At 35.9% G+C, this 15997-nt stretch overlaps 1 long non-coding RNA gene across 7 annotated transcripts in view; it reads right to left on the reverse strand.

The window, feature by feature from the left end:
* LOC140623860 (uncharacterized) overlaps positions 1-15997 on the reverse strand; it is a 33012-nt gene that overhangs the window by 9476 nt on the left and 7539 nt on the right. The window contains exons 3-7 of one of the 7 annotated variants that reach the window (XR_012023391.1): positions 13954-14044; positions 10136-10192; positions 6925-6991; positions 4816-4872; positions 658-833 (exon numbers count right to left, since the gene is read on the reverse strand). This is a non-coding gene — a long non-coding RNA (uncharacterized lncRNA). Of the gene's footprint in view, positions 1-657; positions 834-4815; positions 4873-6924; positions 6992-10135; positions 10193-11228; positions 11386-13953; positions 14045-15997 lie in introns of all 7 variants that reach the window. The other 6 variants (XR_012023390.1, XR_012023392.1, XR_012023394.1 and 3 more) reach the window with 6 other exon arrangements.

A 15997-nucleotide genomic window follows, 5' to 3' on the forward strand; every position in this document is an offset into this window, starting at 1 on the left:
AAAAAAACCTCAAAGATAAATTAGCATGAATAGAAAAACAGGACTAGAATCTGTATCCACATAAGCATTGTAGTTTTTACTGAAGCAGGATTTTTCTATCATCCTCATTTTTACCAAAAGCAATTATAAGTAAAACTAATTTGTTTGCAAAATATATCTAGTCTCTGGACACCTGGTGGCTCAGTAGTTGAGCATATACCTTTGCTCAGGTCATGATCTCAGGGTCCTGGGATCGAGTTCTGCATCAGGCTCCTGGGAGGGAGGCTGCTTCTCCCTCTGTCTGTGTCTCTGCCTCTCTCTTTCTGTGTCTCTCATGAATAAATAAAATGTTTAAAAAATGTCTAGTTTCAATAAATTTGTCCTAAAGGTAGGTAGATACATAGATAGATAGATAGATTTGGCCTGATTATTTACATAATTGCAGCAAGAATAGTGATTGATCATATAGGCTCCTTTAAATCTGCTTTATTGAAACTTTTCATTAAAAACCTCAATAGGATTTTTAAAAGCCCCTAAGTCTAGGAAACCAAGCCAAAGGCTTGCTATCAGACCAGCCTGAAATACTTAATAGATTGCAGTGACTTCCTTTCTTCTCAGGGTCCCCAAAATATCTTATAAGTCTCCTACACCTGCCAGGAAGCGACCTTAGTTACTCACCTGGTAAGTCTGCTGGGAACCCAGTAGGCAAGGTGCCTGGTTGTATGTCCAAGGGGCTTTATTGGCTCCATTAAGTCAATCTTAGTTCTTTAAAGCTGTGTGGCATATCTGATTTTATGCACATTCTCAAATATGACACTCCAGTCAAAGCCTTGATAATATAATCAGTTTCTATCCTATTACAAGACCAGATTTTTATTAAATTTATGAAAATAAATATATTACCATGAAAATAAGAATGCTCATTGAGAGTTTCAGAATTCAGGTGGGATTAGGCAGGAAGAAAAAGATAAATATTTCATCTTTGTTCACAAAGCTAGATTTTACCAAATTGCTCTAAGTCATATAGGTAGCTTAAGAGAAAAGAGAAAATTCCCCTCTAAACCTGGAAAAATAAAACATTAAAAAATTCAGCAGTGTTTCAAAAAAAAGTCATAACAATTATAATCACCATTAGTTTATTCAGTCCCATGTAGTTAATTCTTGTTGATCTTGATCTCTTGTTAGCAGTTTTATAAATCCAGTTTTTCCATTATAGTCTTACTCAGTTTAATGGTCTAATCTTAAAAGTTATCAGAAACTTGTACTCAGTGTTCTTTCCTTGAGTCACACTAAAGATGAAGCATTTTTCCAATTGGTATAAACCAATAAATTGTTTAATGAACAAAAGACTTAAAACAACCATGGTAAAGATCTCACGAGAGTTCATTATAATGCAATTAACAATGAAATTTGCTTTTTTCTGTGACACACTACTTCAAGACAATAGCTAGAATTATATGTAAAAATATTTTACCGGGACATATCAGATTTCTAGGAATTTCACAAGTCCTAGAACACATATTAATAACATTTCACCCATACAATATCATCTAAGGCTTATCATCACTTATTAGACAATGCTTCCCATGTAATTTACCATAAATCTAATTGTGTAATAGCACTCTTTTCATGGGGAGATAGTACAAATATTTTCAGATGTTCCAATGACACTCTGGGATATCCCAAAGTTAGTTTGAGGTCAAAAAGTCTTCATTTAGAATTTGATCTGTGGGGCAGCCCTGGTGGCCCAGTGGTTTAGTGGTGCCTTCGGCTGGGGGTGTGATCCTGGAGACCTGGGATCAAGGCCGGTGTCGGGCTCCCTGCACAGAGCCTGCTTCTCCCTCTGCCTGTGTCTCTGCCTCTTTCTCTCTCTCTCTCTCTGTGTCTCTCATGAATAAATAAATAAAATCTTAAAAAAAAAAGAATTTGATCTGGGGAAGTTTGTCAAAAGCATCAAAAGGTTTGAAGATTTAACTAAATAAGATCAAAGATCATTATGAAGCATTACTTATTTATTTAAACAAAGTAACAGGAAAAGATTTCAAAGGCAAATACATAGGTCACATAATGGTGAGCAAAACATAACTCTTTTAATATTAAGAAGATTCAGTTTCCTTAAGTAAACAAAGACCTGATGAGAAAGAGCACAGGAAATCATTTTGATAAATCACCAAACCTTTGCTTTCCAGGAAGATTATTTAAAAGATAAAGGAAAATGTTTCATAATCTCTTATCAGTTATAGACCAATAATCCAAGAAAACTGTCCTTTTCAGCAGATGAAAGAAAATCAAGGCTTAGTTTTCTGTAAGTACATGATTGCTTTTAAAGATTTATCTACTTATTTTAGCAAGAGAGAGAGAGAGAGAGCAGGGAAGGGGCAGAGGGAGAGGGAAAGATAATCAGAGAATCTCAAACAGACTCTCCACTGAGTGGAGAGCCAGAGTTGGGACCTCTCTTACAACCCGGAGATCATGACCTGAACCAAAATAAAGATTTGGATGCTTAACCCACTGAGCCACCCAGGCATCCCAGTATGTGATTACTTTTAAGGCTTAATTTTATAACTCATAACAAGCTCATTCAATTTTAGTCAAATTGACTACACAAGGTAAGGTTCTCTCTCTTTTTCTTTTCTCAATTTTCTATTTAATTTTGTTCTCTATCTCTTCTTTTCCATTCTGCAATAAACAGTTTTACTTTAAGAAAAATGCAGGTAGCCCGGGTGGCTCAGTGGCCTTCAGCCCAGGGCCTGATCCTGGAGACCTGGGATCGAGTCCCATGTCAGGCTCCCTGCCTAGAGCCTGCTTCTCCCTCTGCCTGTGTCTCTGCCTCTCTCTCTCTCTCTCTCTCTCTCTCTGGGTCTCTCATAATAAATAAATAAAATCTTAAAAAAGACAAATTCACTTTTCTTTTCTCCTTAACAAAAATGCATCTCCATACCTCATACCTTTCCTTAGCCAAAAACATATCCTTTCCCTACATATCTAGTTGTTTCCATTATTACTGCTAGTAGTTATAAATACATGTTAATTAGAACCTTAACCCTTAAAAACTTTAAATTTTAGTGAAACTAAGAAGTAAACAATTGTGGGGGCACCTGGATGGCTCAGTCAGTGGAACAGGAGACTCTGATCTCAGAGTTGTGAGTTCAAGCCCCATGTTGAATATAGAGATTACTTAAAAATAAAACCTTAAAAACAGAAAAGAAGAAGAAGTAAGCAATTGTGAATTGTCTGTTACACCAGCATTCTTTAGATTGGCAAATTTATTAATATATATTGTAATTTCTGGAAACATGTACTCTTTTTAATAGCATATTTCAATGTGGCACAAGTCATGTCTCCTAACAGGCCCAAATTTATCTTTAGTTCCTTTGCAATAGGAAGTCAAAAGTACATAAATCTATGTTCAGTAATTAATGTTTCACTATTTTATCTTATTTGGAAATAATTTTAGATATTCAATAAATTTCCAATATTTAACTTATTAGCAAAACTCCAAAGTTTCAAGTTACCAGAAAGATTTTGGAAGCAATTTGTAAGTACATATACTATAAAATATAATTATTGCTTAAAAATTAGTCTAAAAATTCTTATGCCAGTTACATCTATTGTAAGCATTTGCTCCCAACAATTATATTTAGATTACTCATGAAAATTTTGTGAAACTTTTGAAAGTCAGCCACCATCCAAAGCTATTTTTCTTGCTGACCAATTTTTTAAAGAGATTTAACATGGATTTATGTGATCTTTAGTAAGCCTAGGTAGAATAAAAATTTATATTTAATTATGAGAGCTCTAAAGACATGTCTATTTTAATTAAACTTAACAAACTTAAACTAGTTTCAATACCAAATAATATCTGAGATCACACGAACCTGAAAAGAATTTGGGTTAGTTTCTATTATATTTTTGAGAATTTTTATGAATACTAAGTTGATATAAGTGCGTGATTGTTTAAAGCAATTAAAAGGCTCTGTACAAATTAATTTTAGAGGTAGAAAAATAACACACATTTGTAACATACATATATCGACACACATAAACATATAAACATAGAGACCATATAGTTACTAATATATGTGGAGAAGATGTTTAAGATTTGTATTTGTACTTGACAAGTAATCTTAAGGAAGCCATGGTCTAGAGTTTTGAAAGAGAACCTTTCCAGCACTTCTATTTTAAAAAGGCCCTTTATTAGCCTAACTTTTGTTTTCCTTGTGATGAAAAACTTCTCCCTAAAGTTTGCATTTCAAAAAATGGTTCTTAGGTCCTAGAGCCAGAGGTTAAAAGAATCTATATCACAAAGACACAGACACATTATCCAAGTTTTCTCAAAGGAGTTTTGTGGTACATTTACAATCATACTTTCAATTTCCTGATTTTTCACAGTATCTACAAATGTCTAGAGGCAAATAGGAAACAGTGTGAAGAGACAGAGTTGCTTTCAGAGTTATACTTTTGTTTTTCTAAAAAGTTGTAAACCAAGAATTGTTACTTATTTTGTCTGCATTCCTATAAGCTATCTTCAAAGAACTGGGCAGCCTTTTCCATTATAATACTTAGAGACTGATTTGTCAACTTAACCAACCTATTTTAAATTTGCCTTTTTATATCAGGGAGAAATTTTCCAGCTAAGATAGAAACCAAGAGATTTCTGTATTCTGCTGTCCAAGAGACATAAACTCTTTGGATGGGGGTCTAGGATATAACTGCAAAGGATATTGCATAGGAAGGTCTGAAAGTAACAGAGCCTGATATGGTATCTAACAAAATGAGCCTTATTGTTTATTCTGGTACGTTTGCTAAATGTACTTCCTGGCTTTTAGCATTTACCTGAGTAATCTGTATATCCTGAGCCTAGAGATTAGGCTGGAGTGCTCTCAGTAAATCCTGTAGGGAAAAAAGGAAGCTAAAACAGGCAGATGGAGCTAGATTTTGAGAAGGGGAATTTGTGTTGACTATGGACATTTCTATGACTATTTTGTTCAAAAATATGACTATTTTTGTTCTAATTTCTATTTTTTCATTTTATTAAATCAGCCCCTAAGGCTAACCATTATAGTTCTTCATATCCACTTTTGAACCTGATCTTTCCATAGGTACTAATAAGACCCTTGCTTAGGATCAGAATGGTCTAAACTTTTTTTTTCTTTTAAATATAGCCAATTCAAAGGATCTATCATCTGGCCATTGACAAGTAGGATTTTTTTTTTTTTTAAGATTTTATTTATTTATTCATGAGAGACACACACACACACACACACACACACACACACAGAGAAAGACAGAGAGAGAGAGAGAGAGAGAGAGGCACAGATGTCCAGAGGGAGAAGCAGGCTCCATGCAGGGAGCTCAACATGGGACTCGATCCTGAGTCTCCAGGATCATGCCCTGGGCCGAAGGTGGCACTAAACCACTGAGCCACTGGGGCTGCCCAACAAGTAGGATATTATATTACTCTCAATAGCAATTCAAACCACGAACATAAGAGTGGTTCCAAGAGAGGGTGCAAAAGATGCATCCCTCACAAGATCATGAAAGTTCACACCCAGAGTTTGCCTAGTCACCAGCTTGACCCTAATACCAGGCCTTTACTGCTCACCTGCTTGTACTCACAGACCTTTGTCCCACATTTTTCCTTAAGCTCTTCTTTCCAGTTTATCTCTCAACTTAGGCAAACGGAAAGTGAAACCACCCCTCAAGCAATAGCAATTGCCCAGACAAGAACTCCAGCTGGCCCAGACCACCCAGACCAGTTTGAATGTAACCAGCACCCTCCCTCCAACACACACCTGTGAAGATGGACCATGGAATGACCTCTAGAATGACCAAGAACTACCTTTAACTCATTATAATACTAAAAATCTCTACCCAAGGAGGAGCACAAGCCTCAAATACATAAGTACGATGTATGCATAGGCATGTTTCTTTAAGGTGTAAGTGGGACCTTATGCCTGCTCCTGTGTAAATATTCATCCTAACCCTAAATAAAAGGAACCTATTCATCCTTGTCAGGGACTCACAACTTTGGAAATTATTCCCTGTGATCTCCTCCTCATTTGCGGCAGATAAAGTTTCTTTTATGCAAAAACTCACCTGGTATAGTTTCTGTGATTCAACAAGGAGTGAAGTTATGTGGTTCAGTTATAGCCCGAGAAACCAAAGGCCTCTGTGGTAAAAGTGGTGTAATGCAAGCACTGTCTCTGATTTCCCGTAAGGGTGTGAGACACCTCCAGTCACAGACCTGCTAATCTGTGATACTGAGCAGGTGCTACTGGGATGGGACTTTTCCAATTCTAACAAGACAACAAAAGTTGAGACAACAAAAGCCCTTTAAGGACCAAGACCCCTTAAGACAAACTCCCCTGAGAGCTAGCGCAGCAGGACAAAGAGAATGCTGCTCACTTTGTGTCTCAGAATCCTAAGTCTATTCAACTGGCCACTAGATTCATGCCATTATGTGCACCTTCTGGATGTCAGAGGCCAGAGAGAATATGCTTACAAAGCTGAGATCTCAAGGCATAGAACAAGATGAAAGAGACAGAAGAGAACAATGATCATCTTTGGGAAGAAAGGGATCAATATAGAACAAATTCTTACCAAGGTCACTATACATGAGGAACTAGTTCACACAAATAAATTTCTGCTAATCTAAATTTAGAAAAGGAAAAAAAAAAGAGGGCAGTCCAGGTGGCTCAGTGGTTTAGCACCGCCTTCAGCCCAGGGTGTGATCCTGGAGACCCAGGATCGAGTTCCGCGTTGGGCTCCCTGCGTGGAGCCTGCTTCTTCCTCTGCTTGTGTCTCTGCCTCTCTCTCTCTCTCTCTCTCTGTGTCTCTCATGAATAAATAAATAAAATCTTAAAAAAAAAAAAGAAAAGGAAAAAAAGAGACTCTCACTTTCACTGGACTCTGCAGAGAGAAATCCACGGTAAGAATTCTTACCTTCTGCTAGCTTTTTGTCAGAATTCCTAGGAGGAAAAGCTTTCGTTATCCCCTTCCAGGTTTTTGGCTGTTCAAATAATTAAATTGATATTAGATACACAGAAGAAAGACAAAACTTTAATAACATATATACTTTCTACATCCAGAGGAAAGACCCAGGAAAACTGAAAAACTCTCCAAAATGGCCAAAACCATCACCTTCAATACTGATTTCATCTAAAGACAAAAGATGTTGGGGGGGGGGGGGGGGAGTCAGATTTAAGTCATTGCCTTCTCCCTTGATAAGAGTTTTTAGAAATTGAGTCAACCTCCTTTTCCAGTTACAGTTAGTGAGACACCCTTATAAACAGAAATTTTTTCTTATCTCTTATAAAAGAATAAGATCAAGGGACACGTGGGTGGTTGAGTGTCTGCCTTTGGCTCAGGGGGTCCTGGGACTGAATCCTGCATTGGGCTCCCTGTGGGGAGTCTGCTTCTCCCTCTGCCTGTGTCTCTGCCTCTCTCCCTCTCTCTCTCTCTCATGAATAAATAAATAAAATCTTAAAAAAAAATGTAACATCAAAAAAAGAGAGGAACTTCTATTCGGTTGTCCGAGTTTCACCGTGTCTCTTGTTTCTTAAAAATAACCCATTTAGAATAAGCAATATGCCAAAGAAAATCTGCTCTCCTTTACCTTCTAGGAAACAAATTAGATGTTGATTGTTAAACAGGTCTAATTCAAGTTCAACCAAAACCATTAGCACTAATGGAAAAAGAGTTTAGAATTCTTTATTATTAAAGGAACTTTCTGCTTTTTCAGAATGTGCACATATCTTTACCAGACTAGAAAAGGATGAACTGACATCATATATATGATGTAAGGAAAAAAAAATGGAAACCACTTAATATTACACTTGTATTTTCAGTGATACATTTATTGTGGCATTTGTCATAGCCACAAATTTGATCTATGTTTTCATCATGAATGTCTTTTCCTTAAGCTTTTATATTTTAAAAAGTATTTTAATATTTTAGCTTTAATTTTGATGAAATTTCAACTCAATACTATGATGATCTGTTAATTACAAATTCTTTTTGAAGGCAGCTGCTTACTTCTCTGCAATTTGTAGCCTTTTAAACCTACTCAGATCAGCTTTGAAATATATAGTTATGCAGCTTAAAAGTCATTTGTAATGATCATATTTCTAAGATAATCTTGTATTTTAGATATGAATGCAGTAAAATCAAACTACATCACTAATATTATTTGGGGTGAATTTCAAAAGGCTACATTACTCATTCAATGTTTTACTTTAATATAGTAATCATACAGATCACACAAAGAATTTTTTTCCTGGAGGCCAGTCTTAAGTTCAACAGCTAGGAATATTAAAAAGCTATTGGGGGTTGGAGGGAGGGCCAGATATATGGAGAGAATATTGGACTGAACAGAAGCTCAAGCAGAGAGAAAAACACCTCCTGTGTATAGCAAATAAACAGTGCATGATCTCATTTGTACCTCAAGACAAGCTACTAAGACCTCTATAAAATAGACAATGAAGGACTTTAACTGTAATGCTATGGAATTCACTGTGGCCATTTTACTATTTGGGGCAATTTGGAGTAAATATATATACATATATAAAAAAAATAGAAGCATTTCTACATGTATTGTGTTAGTATGGGTGAAACAGCTGTCATTTAAGATAGGAAGCTTTAAGCAAAGTATAGTGATATGTGATAAAAGAATTATTTTTTTCTATTGGCTTCAAATAGAGTCAAAAGCCTTTATCTATGATAAGCAGATTTTTAAATAAAGAGTTATGAAAATGAAGGCATATGTAGGAAGCATTTTCTTTTAGATCCCTTTTCACTGTTTCAAATTGGCTTTTATTTTCCAGTCATTTCTATGATATTTACATTCAGGTAGCTGAATCAGCAAATGGGTTATTAGAACAGACTAGTAATGGAAATAATTTCTTCAGGGATCCCTGGCAGTAAAAGCTTCAGTACAGTGGTATAATGCTAAATGATTTGCATGCTGGTGGGCTGAAGATACTACAGCCCTGTGTTCTTTGCCCCCACTTCTCACTTTGGTTACTGCAGATGGAAATAGGCTCTCTGAAACTTACAACTGAGATAGAATTATTGGTTTTCAAATAAACTCTTTAAGTTTTATGGAATGATATTTTCTTTAAAAAAAAACGAGAATATTTTCCTCTAACATACACATTATATTGAATTATATTTTTAATTTTGTTAATAATGTCGGAGCACACCATGGACATATCCTGGGATATTGTAAATATCTTGGAGTAAAAAAGAAATGTTTTTGTTCTAACATCAAGAATAAGTACGTCAGTTAAGTGGAAATTGGTTAATAATCCAGAAAAGGAAAAAGAAATGGAAGCATAAGATAAATTGAGCATTATTTTCCCCCTAAAGCACTAAGGTCCAAACACATTGGCCTAGTTTCTAATCCTCCTACCTAGGAATACAGCAAACTTGTTCTTACCTTAATATCTTTGAGCTGGCTGCAGCCGGCTCCTCCTAGTTAATTCATCCTAATTTAAATATACTTTCAAAGAGAGTCCTCTCCTGACACACCCAAACCAAAGAAGTCAGCCAATCACAACACAGAGTGTCATTTTGATTTCTTGTTCTCATAGCCTTTAATCATTTCATGAAATTATCTTCTGCATCTATTTACCCATTTGTTATCTTTTTGCTTTCCTGCCTTTTTACCTACTAGAAAATAAACTCCAGGAAAGCAAGAATCCCGCCTTCCTTGTCTACTGTTTTATATCTAGCCTGGTCTTAGGATAGTGATTGACAAATCTTGAGTGTTCCATGAATATTTGTTGACTACTTGGAAACATGTTAATTCTTAGTAAATATTATGTTTAGAAAATAAAGCTAGCAATATTCTGGCCAATTCCAAAAAATGTAATTCATGTTTTCAATGCTTATTTCGATTACAGATGGTAATTTGGAGTTATTTTTACATGCATTTAGTTGCACAGTAATTTGGAAGAATTTATATATTCACTGATTTAGCAGTATGGCTTTGGTGCAAATTAATAGCAATAGATACCATATACTGAATACTTATGCAGGTTCTGTGCTGAACATTTCTTATTAATTCCCTCAAACACCCAAAGATAGTAACTACTATTACTACCATAATTTCATATATGTGGGAATTAAGAACTAGAAAAATTAAGTAACTTACCCAAAGTTTCTCCGCTAGTAAAATGTGGAGTAAGGGATGATGTCAGTTCTGTCCAACCTGCAAAGCCAGTGATCTTACTTGCTACATTTTATGTGCTTTTATTGCATAAGTTGTTATATCTATATGTTTTTCTTATTTGCACTATAGGACCATATTTTTCTTTTTTTATAAGATGTATCTTCTTTTTTTTCTTCTTTCTTCTTTCTTTCTTTCTTTCTTTCTTTCTTTCTTTCTTTCTTTCTTTCTTTCTTTCTTTTTTTTTTTATTTATGATAGTCACACAGAGAGAGAGAGAGAGAGGCAGAGACACAGGCAGAGGGAGAAGCAGGCTCCATGCACCGGGAGCCCGATGTGGGATTCGATCCCGGGTCTCCAGGATTGCGCCCTGGGCCAAAGGCAGGCGCCAAACCGCTATACCACACAGGGATCCCAAGATGTATCTTCTATTTAAGCAACAGTCAGTTGTATGATTCCCCCACCCTACTTTTTAGTTTTTGTTATTGTTTTGTTGGTTTGTTTTTTTTTTTTTTTTTTGAAGTAGAGATGTGTACTACCTCAGCATACTTTTTCTCTTTCAACCAAGCCTAGTCTATGAATATAGAAGATTGTGAAGGAAAATAATTCAAATGGTGACCCTACTACTATGATGCCATTAGCACACTGCCTAACTACCATTATATATTCCCTGAAAAACTCTGCCAGATGTATTATACCATCCTATGGACACTGGTCTAAAGATTTAGAAGTAGGTTTCCAGATGTTGGAAATAATGTATTCGACTGGTAGCTTAATTCTGAAAAATGAAGTTACATGTTTAACTCAATCAAAGAATTAGTTAAGAGTGCAGTCTTTCTGCTTGGTTTATTTCAAAGTGTGCACATTTTGATTAAGACATTTGAAGAAATAACACAGTATCTACCATGTTAATAAGGCCTCCCTGGGAGGTAGCCATTGTGATTATGGTAAAGAAGAAAAAGAATAGGAGTAGGAGAGAAGGTAACAAGGAGAAGAAAAGAAAGGATTAGCAAGAAGAAGGGAGAAAAAAGAAGAAACTATTGAAGGTATAGAAAACAAAGGAGAGAGATTTTATTTACCTTTAAAAACATTCGCTTTGGACACCTGGGTGGCTCAGCAGTTGAGTGTCTGCCTTTGGCTCAGGGCGTGATCCTGGGGTCCTGGATTGGAGTCCTGCATCAGGCTCCCTATTGGGAGCCTGCTTCTCCTTCTGCTTGTGTCTCTGTCTCGGTCTGTCTCTCATGAATAAATAAATCTTTTTAAAAATGTTGCTTTTTTTTTTTAAAAGCAACGAATCCTTTCTTCTGAAAAGCATTGTATAGAGGTATTTGTATAGTGCTATATTTTCTGCAAAAAACTTAAATACTTGCAGCTCCTTGAATTAAACACCTTAACAATTTTAGCGGTTAAGAAAAAAATGTTAGGTAGCTCTGTCTCTCAAAAATGTAAAGGTACTAATACTAGTCTATGAGTTTTACAGAGTATTGAGTAGAAGAATGTTTAGGGACATATGGGATCCCTGAGTGGCTCAGTGGTTTAGTGCCTGCCTTCGGCCCAGGGCGTGATCCTGGAGTCCAGGGATTGAGTCTTATGTGCAGGGATCAAGTCCCATGTTGGGCTTCCTGCATGGAGCTTGCTTCTCCCTCTGCCTGTGTTTCTGCTCCTCTATCTCTGTGTCTCTCATGAATAAATAAATAAAATCTTAAAAAAAAAGTTTAGGGACATAAATTCATGTAGATTGTTGAGGCATAACTTGCTATTATTGCCCTGAAGATGTAAAACCACTCTCTTTTTAAATTTATTTTTGTTAATGAACATATATTTAACATGGTAGCACATTCTATATGCTTCAGCACTTATGTTTCCTTAAATTTTTTTTTCAAGTAGTTAGTGAGGCTTTAGGCATACTTTTTCTAGTACATTGAACATTAACACAGTGAATAACAGATGTGCCTTTATTAGAAGGAAAATACCAAATCGAATAGATAACATTAAAATCACATTCTCATGCTTTGACTTGGAAAAGCAGGTGAGTCATGTTCTTGCAAATAATACAATATTAATCTGGATATTATAAATACAAGGAAAATATGACTTTTTAACTTTTTATAGGTAATCTAATCCTATAGCTATATGATCTGATTTTATCAACATGCAATATTTCTAAAAGATCTAAATTAAGGTGTAATCCCGGCAGCCCAGGTGGCTCAGCGGTTTAGCACTGCCTACAGCCCAGGGCGTGATCCTGGAGACCCCCACATCAGGCTCCCTGCATGGAGCCTGCTTCTCCCTTTGCCTGTGTCTCTGCCTCTCTCTCTCTCTCTCTCTCTCGATTAAATAAATAAAACCTTTTTAAAAAAATAAATTAAGGTGTAATCCTTAAAAATTTAGCTATAAATCATTTTTTGGCAGATCCTTGTTGCTTACAGTTAATGCTTATATGTGTTTACATCTATAAGATATAGACCTTTAGCTATTTTGTAACTTTGCATCTAAATTTCAAAAAGTCCAATCATTCATCTTTCATTAGCTTGATCTTTAGGAAAAAAAATTTCAAGTGTGTACTTTCTCTAAGCAGTTAGCAACACCTTGACCTATATTTTGAGGCTGTCATTTATGCAGGATATGGATAAAAATAGAACTAACTCAAAAAATTTATGTCATAAAAAATATTGAGTAAGATATGCACATTAGCATAATCATTTGAGTTCAGGAAGACCTGTGATTTAATTTAAACTTGCGATTATTCTTCTAGGCTATTTCTCATTGGTGTCTTCGCTAAGTAGTAGCCACAGGGTATGCACCAAACACAGAACTTAAACAACTTTTCCAACTACAATGCTCTTGCAAAACAATACATTATATTCTTTATTAAGGCATTTTAGTTTGAATACAGGACTTCAAAACAAAAAAATAATGTTTTTATGTCAACTAAATAAAAATAATAAATAAATTAGAACCTGACTAGAAAATTGACTTTTTCATCTATTGAATTTTCCATTATGTCCATGTGAATCTAGAAAAACATTTAAGACTTTTTTTTTAAGGATTTTATTTATTTATTCATGAGAGACACAGAGAGAGAGAGAGAGAGAAAGGCAGAGACACAGGCAGAGGGAGAAGCAGGCTCCACACACGGAGCCGGATGTGGGACTCGATCCCAGGACTCCAGGATCACGCCCGGGGGCCAAAGGCAGGGGCTTAAACTGCTAAGCCACCCAAGGATCCCCCATTTAAGACTTTTGAATTAGCAATCCCATCTTATTTTACTTCTAAGGATAAAAAAATAACATGTGTAGATTAAAAAATTTCATATATAGAATTGTTAATCACTATATTGAAATTAACATAATACCATGTTAATTATAATTGAATAAAATAGTTTCATAAATTCAATGTTTGGTAAGACTGCCAAGCCCAAGATTATTTGAATACTAAAAAATCAACAAATATTTGTTAAACCCAAAAAAACAGAATAATATTTTCTTGCCACTTGTCTAATAAAATTTATATAATCAAGCAAGATATATATTTTAGAACATAAGCCAGATAGGAATCCTTCCCTGACAACCTATCCCTTAAGTTTGGATTATTTATACCCATATTACATAATATTTAAAAATGTTTTGCCTTTATTGTAGCCCTTATCACACAGTTTAGTAATTATCTGTTCATTTATTCATCTTTCCTGTTAGATTATCAGATGTCTGGACTGTATCTTTTACTTCTCTTTTGCCATAGTTTAATGTTCAGCCTAGTGTATTGTCAATGCTTGATTAAAATTTGTGAATATTTATTACTCACCTTTGTCTAGCTCCTGGCACATAGTAGACACTCAATAAATATTTGTGGACTGAATGAATAAATGAACGACTGCCATCTGCTTTTAGAATCACTGTGAAGACACATTTCTCAATTACCACATGCTTCATAAATACTGAAATTATAAAGAATTATATAAAACCTTTTAAAAAAGCTTATACAAAATGGCAAGAATTTGCTTTTGTTTTTCAGAAAAGTCAATGAAGAAAGGGTTGAAGCCCTCTTATCTCCTTGTTGCACTTTTTGTATGTGCTTCTGTCATTGAATATATGGTCTTGTGCTATTATTCAGTGATTCATTATTCATTTAACAGATACTACTGAGGATCACTATGTACAAGGCACTGCTCTAGACACAGTGAGTACAGAAACATTCCTGGCCTCATTATCTTTTATGTTAGTGGGGAAAATGGACAATAAACAAGAATAAATGCATACAATACAGTATTTTAGAATGAGAGAAATGCTAAGGAAAATAAAAACAGGTAAGGGGGCTCAGAAGTGGATGTGAGCATGTGGTGGAATTTCTATTTTATTTTATTTTTTATTTTTTAAATTTTATTTTATTTTTTATTTATTTATGATAGTCACACAGAGAGAGAGAGAGAGAGAGAGAGTCAGAGACACAGGCAGAGGGAGAAGCAGGCTCCATGCACCGGGAGCCCGACGTGGGATTCGATCCCGGGTCTCCAGGATCACGCCCTGGGCCAAAGGCAGGCGCTAAACCGCTGCGCCACCCAGGGATCCCGGAATTTCTATTTTAGATACAACAGCCAGTGATGGCTTCACTGAAATGACGTCTGAGCAAAGTCTGAAAGAAAGTGAAGTGAGAAGGGGACTCCTGCATGTATCCAGAAATTAAATTCACAGAAGGAAATGCAACAGCAAATAGCGGTGGTGATGTGGGAGGGGAATTAGGAAATGCAGGGCCTGTAGACCTTTCTCACAATTTTTACTCTCATTGAGGTAAAATGCCATTGGAGAATTTTGAGCAGAACAGTGGCATGATCTGACTTAAATTTTACCATGATAATGCTGCCTACTGTGTTGAAAATATTACTGTGAGGGACAGAGGTGTATGTAGAGATCAGTTAGAATGCTATCACAATCACCCAGGTGAAAGATGATGGTGGCTTAAACTAGGTCATAGCAGTGGAAGTTTAGAGAAGTGATTGAATACTCTATATATAATGTGAAGATAATGCCAACAGGATTTGCTGACACATTAGCTGTGCATTATAAAGGAAAAAGAGAAACTAAGAATGACCCAAAGGTCTTTAACACAAACAACCAGAAGAACAGAGCAGATATTGAGATAGGGAAGACCACCTCAACAGGTGTTGAGAAGAATCCAGAAGGCTTCTATATAGAGGTAGGAATGCTAAGGAGGTAGGTAGAAATAAATTAGTAGTTCAGGGCTGGAGATGGAAACTTGGATGTCATAAGCATTCAGAAGGCACCAAAATTCCTTGAGCACACATTATTTTGCTTCAGCTGAGCACTGGGGATATAATGAGGAGTAAGTCAGTCATAAGCTGACCATTGGCTTATGTCTACTGGCAGAGTTTTCTCTGGTTGGGGGAGGAAGAGAAACTTGAAGATTGAAGCATGAGAAAGATTCAAAGCTACTGTTACTGGCTTGAAGAAGGAAGCAGCCATGTGTCGAGGAAACAGAAACCTTTGAACTAAACTCTAAGATCTGAATTTTGCCAAAAACTAGAAAGAGTTTGGAAGCTCATTTATATCCCAGAACCTTCAGATGAGAACTCAGTCTGGCTCACACCTTGATATCAGGCTTGTGATATTGAACAGAGAACTAGCCACATCTTTGAAGAATCTGATCCACAGAACTGTGATCTAATAAATTGACTTTTATTTTAAGCCACTATGTTTGTGGCAGATTCATTATGCAGCAGTGAAAAAATTATTACAGCTCAGCTTGTCTTTGCTCTACATGGATGGCTGGAGTGGTTAGATTTGGAGCTGGAAGGTCTACTTCTAAGATGGCTCACTTATGTGGCTTGCAA

Source organism: Canis lupus, chromosome 33 (assembly GCF_048164855.1).
Source record: "Canis lupus baileyi chromosome 33, mCanLup2.hap1, whole genome shotgun sequence".
NCBI classification, from domain to species: Eukaryota; Metazoa; Chordata; class Mammalia; order Carnivora; family Canidae; genus Canis; species Canis lupus.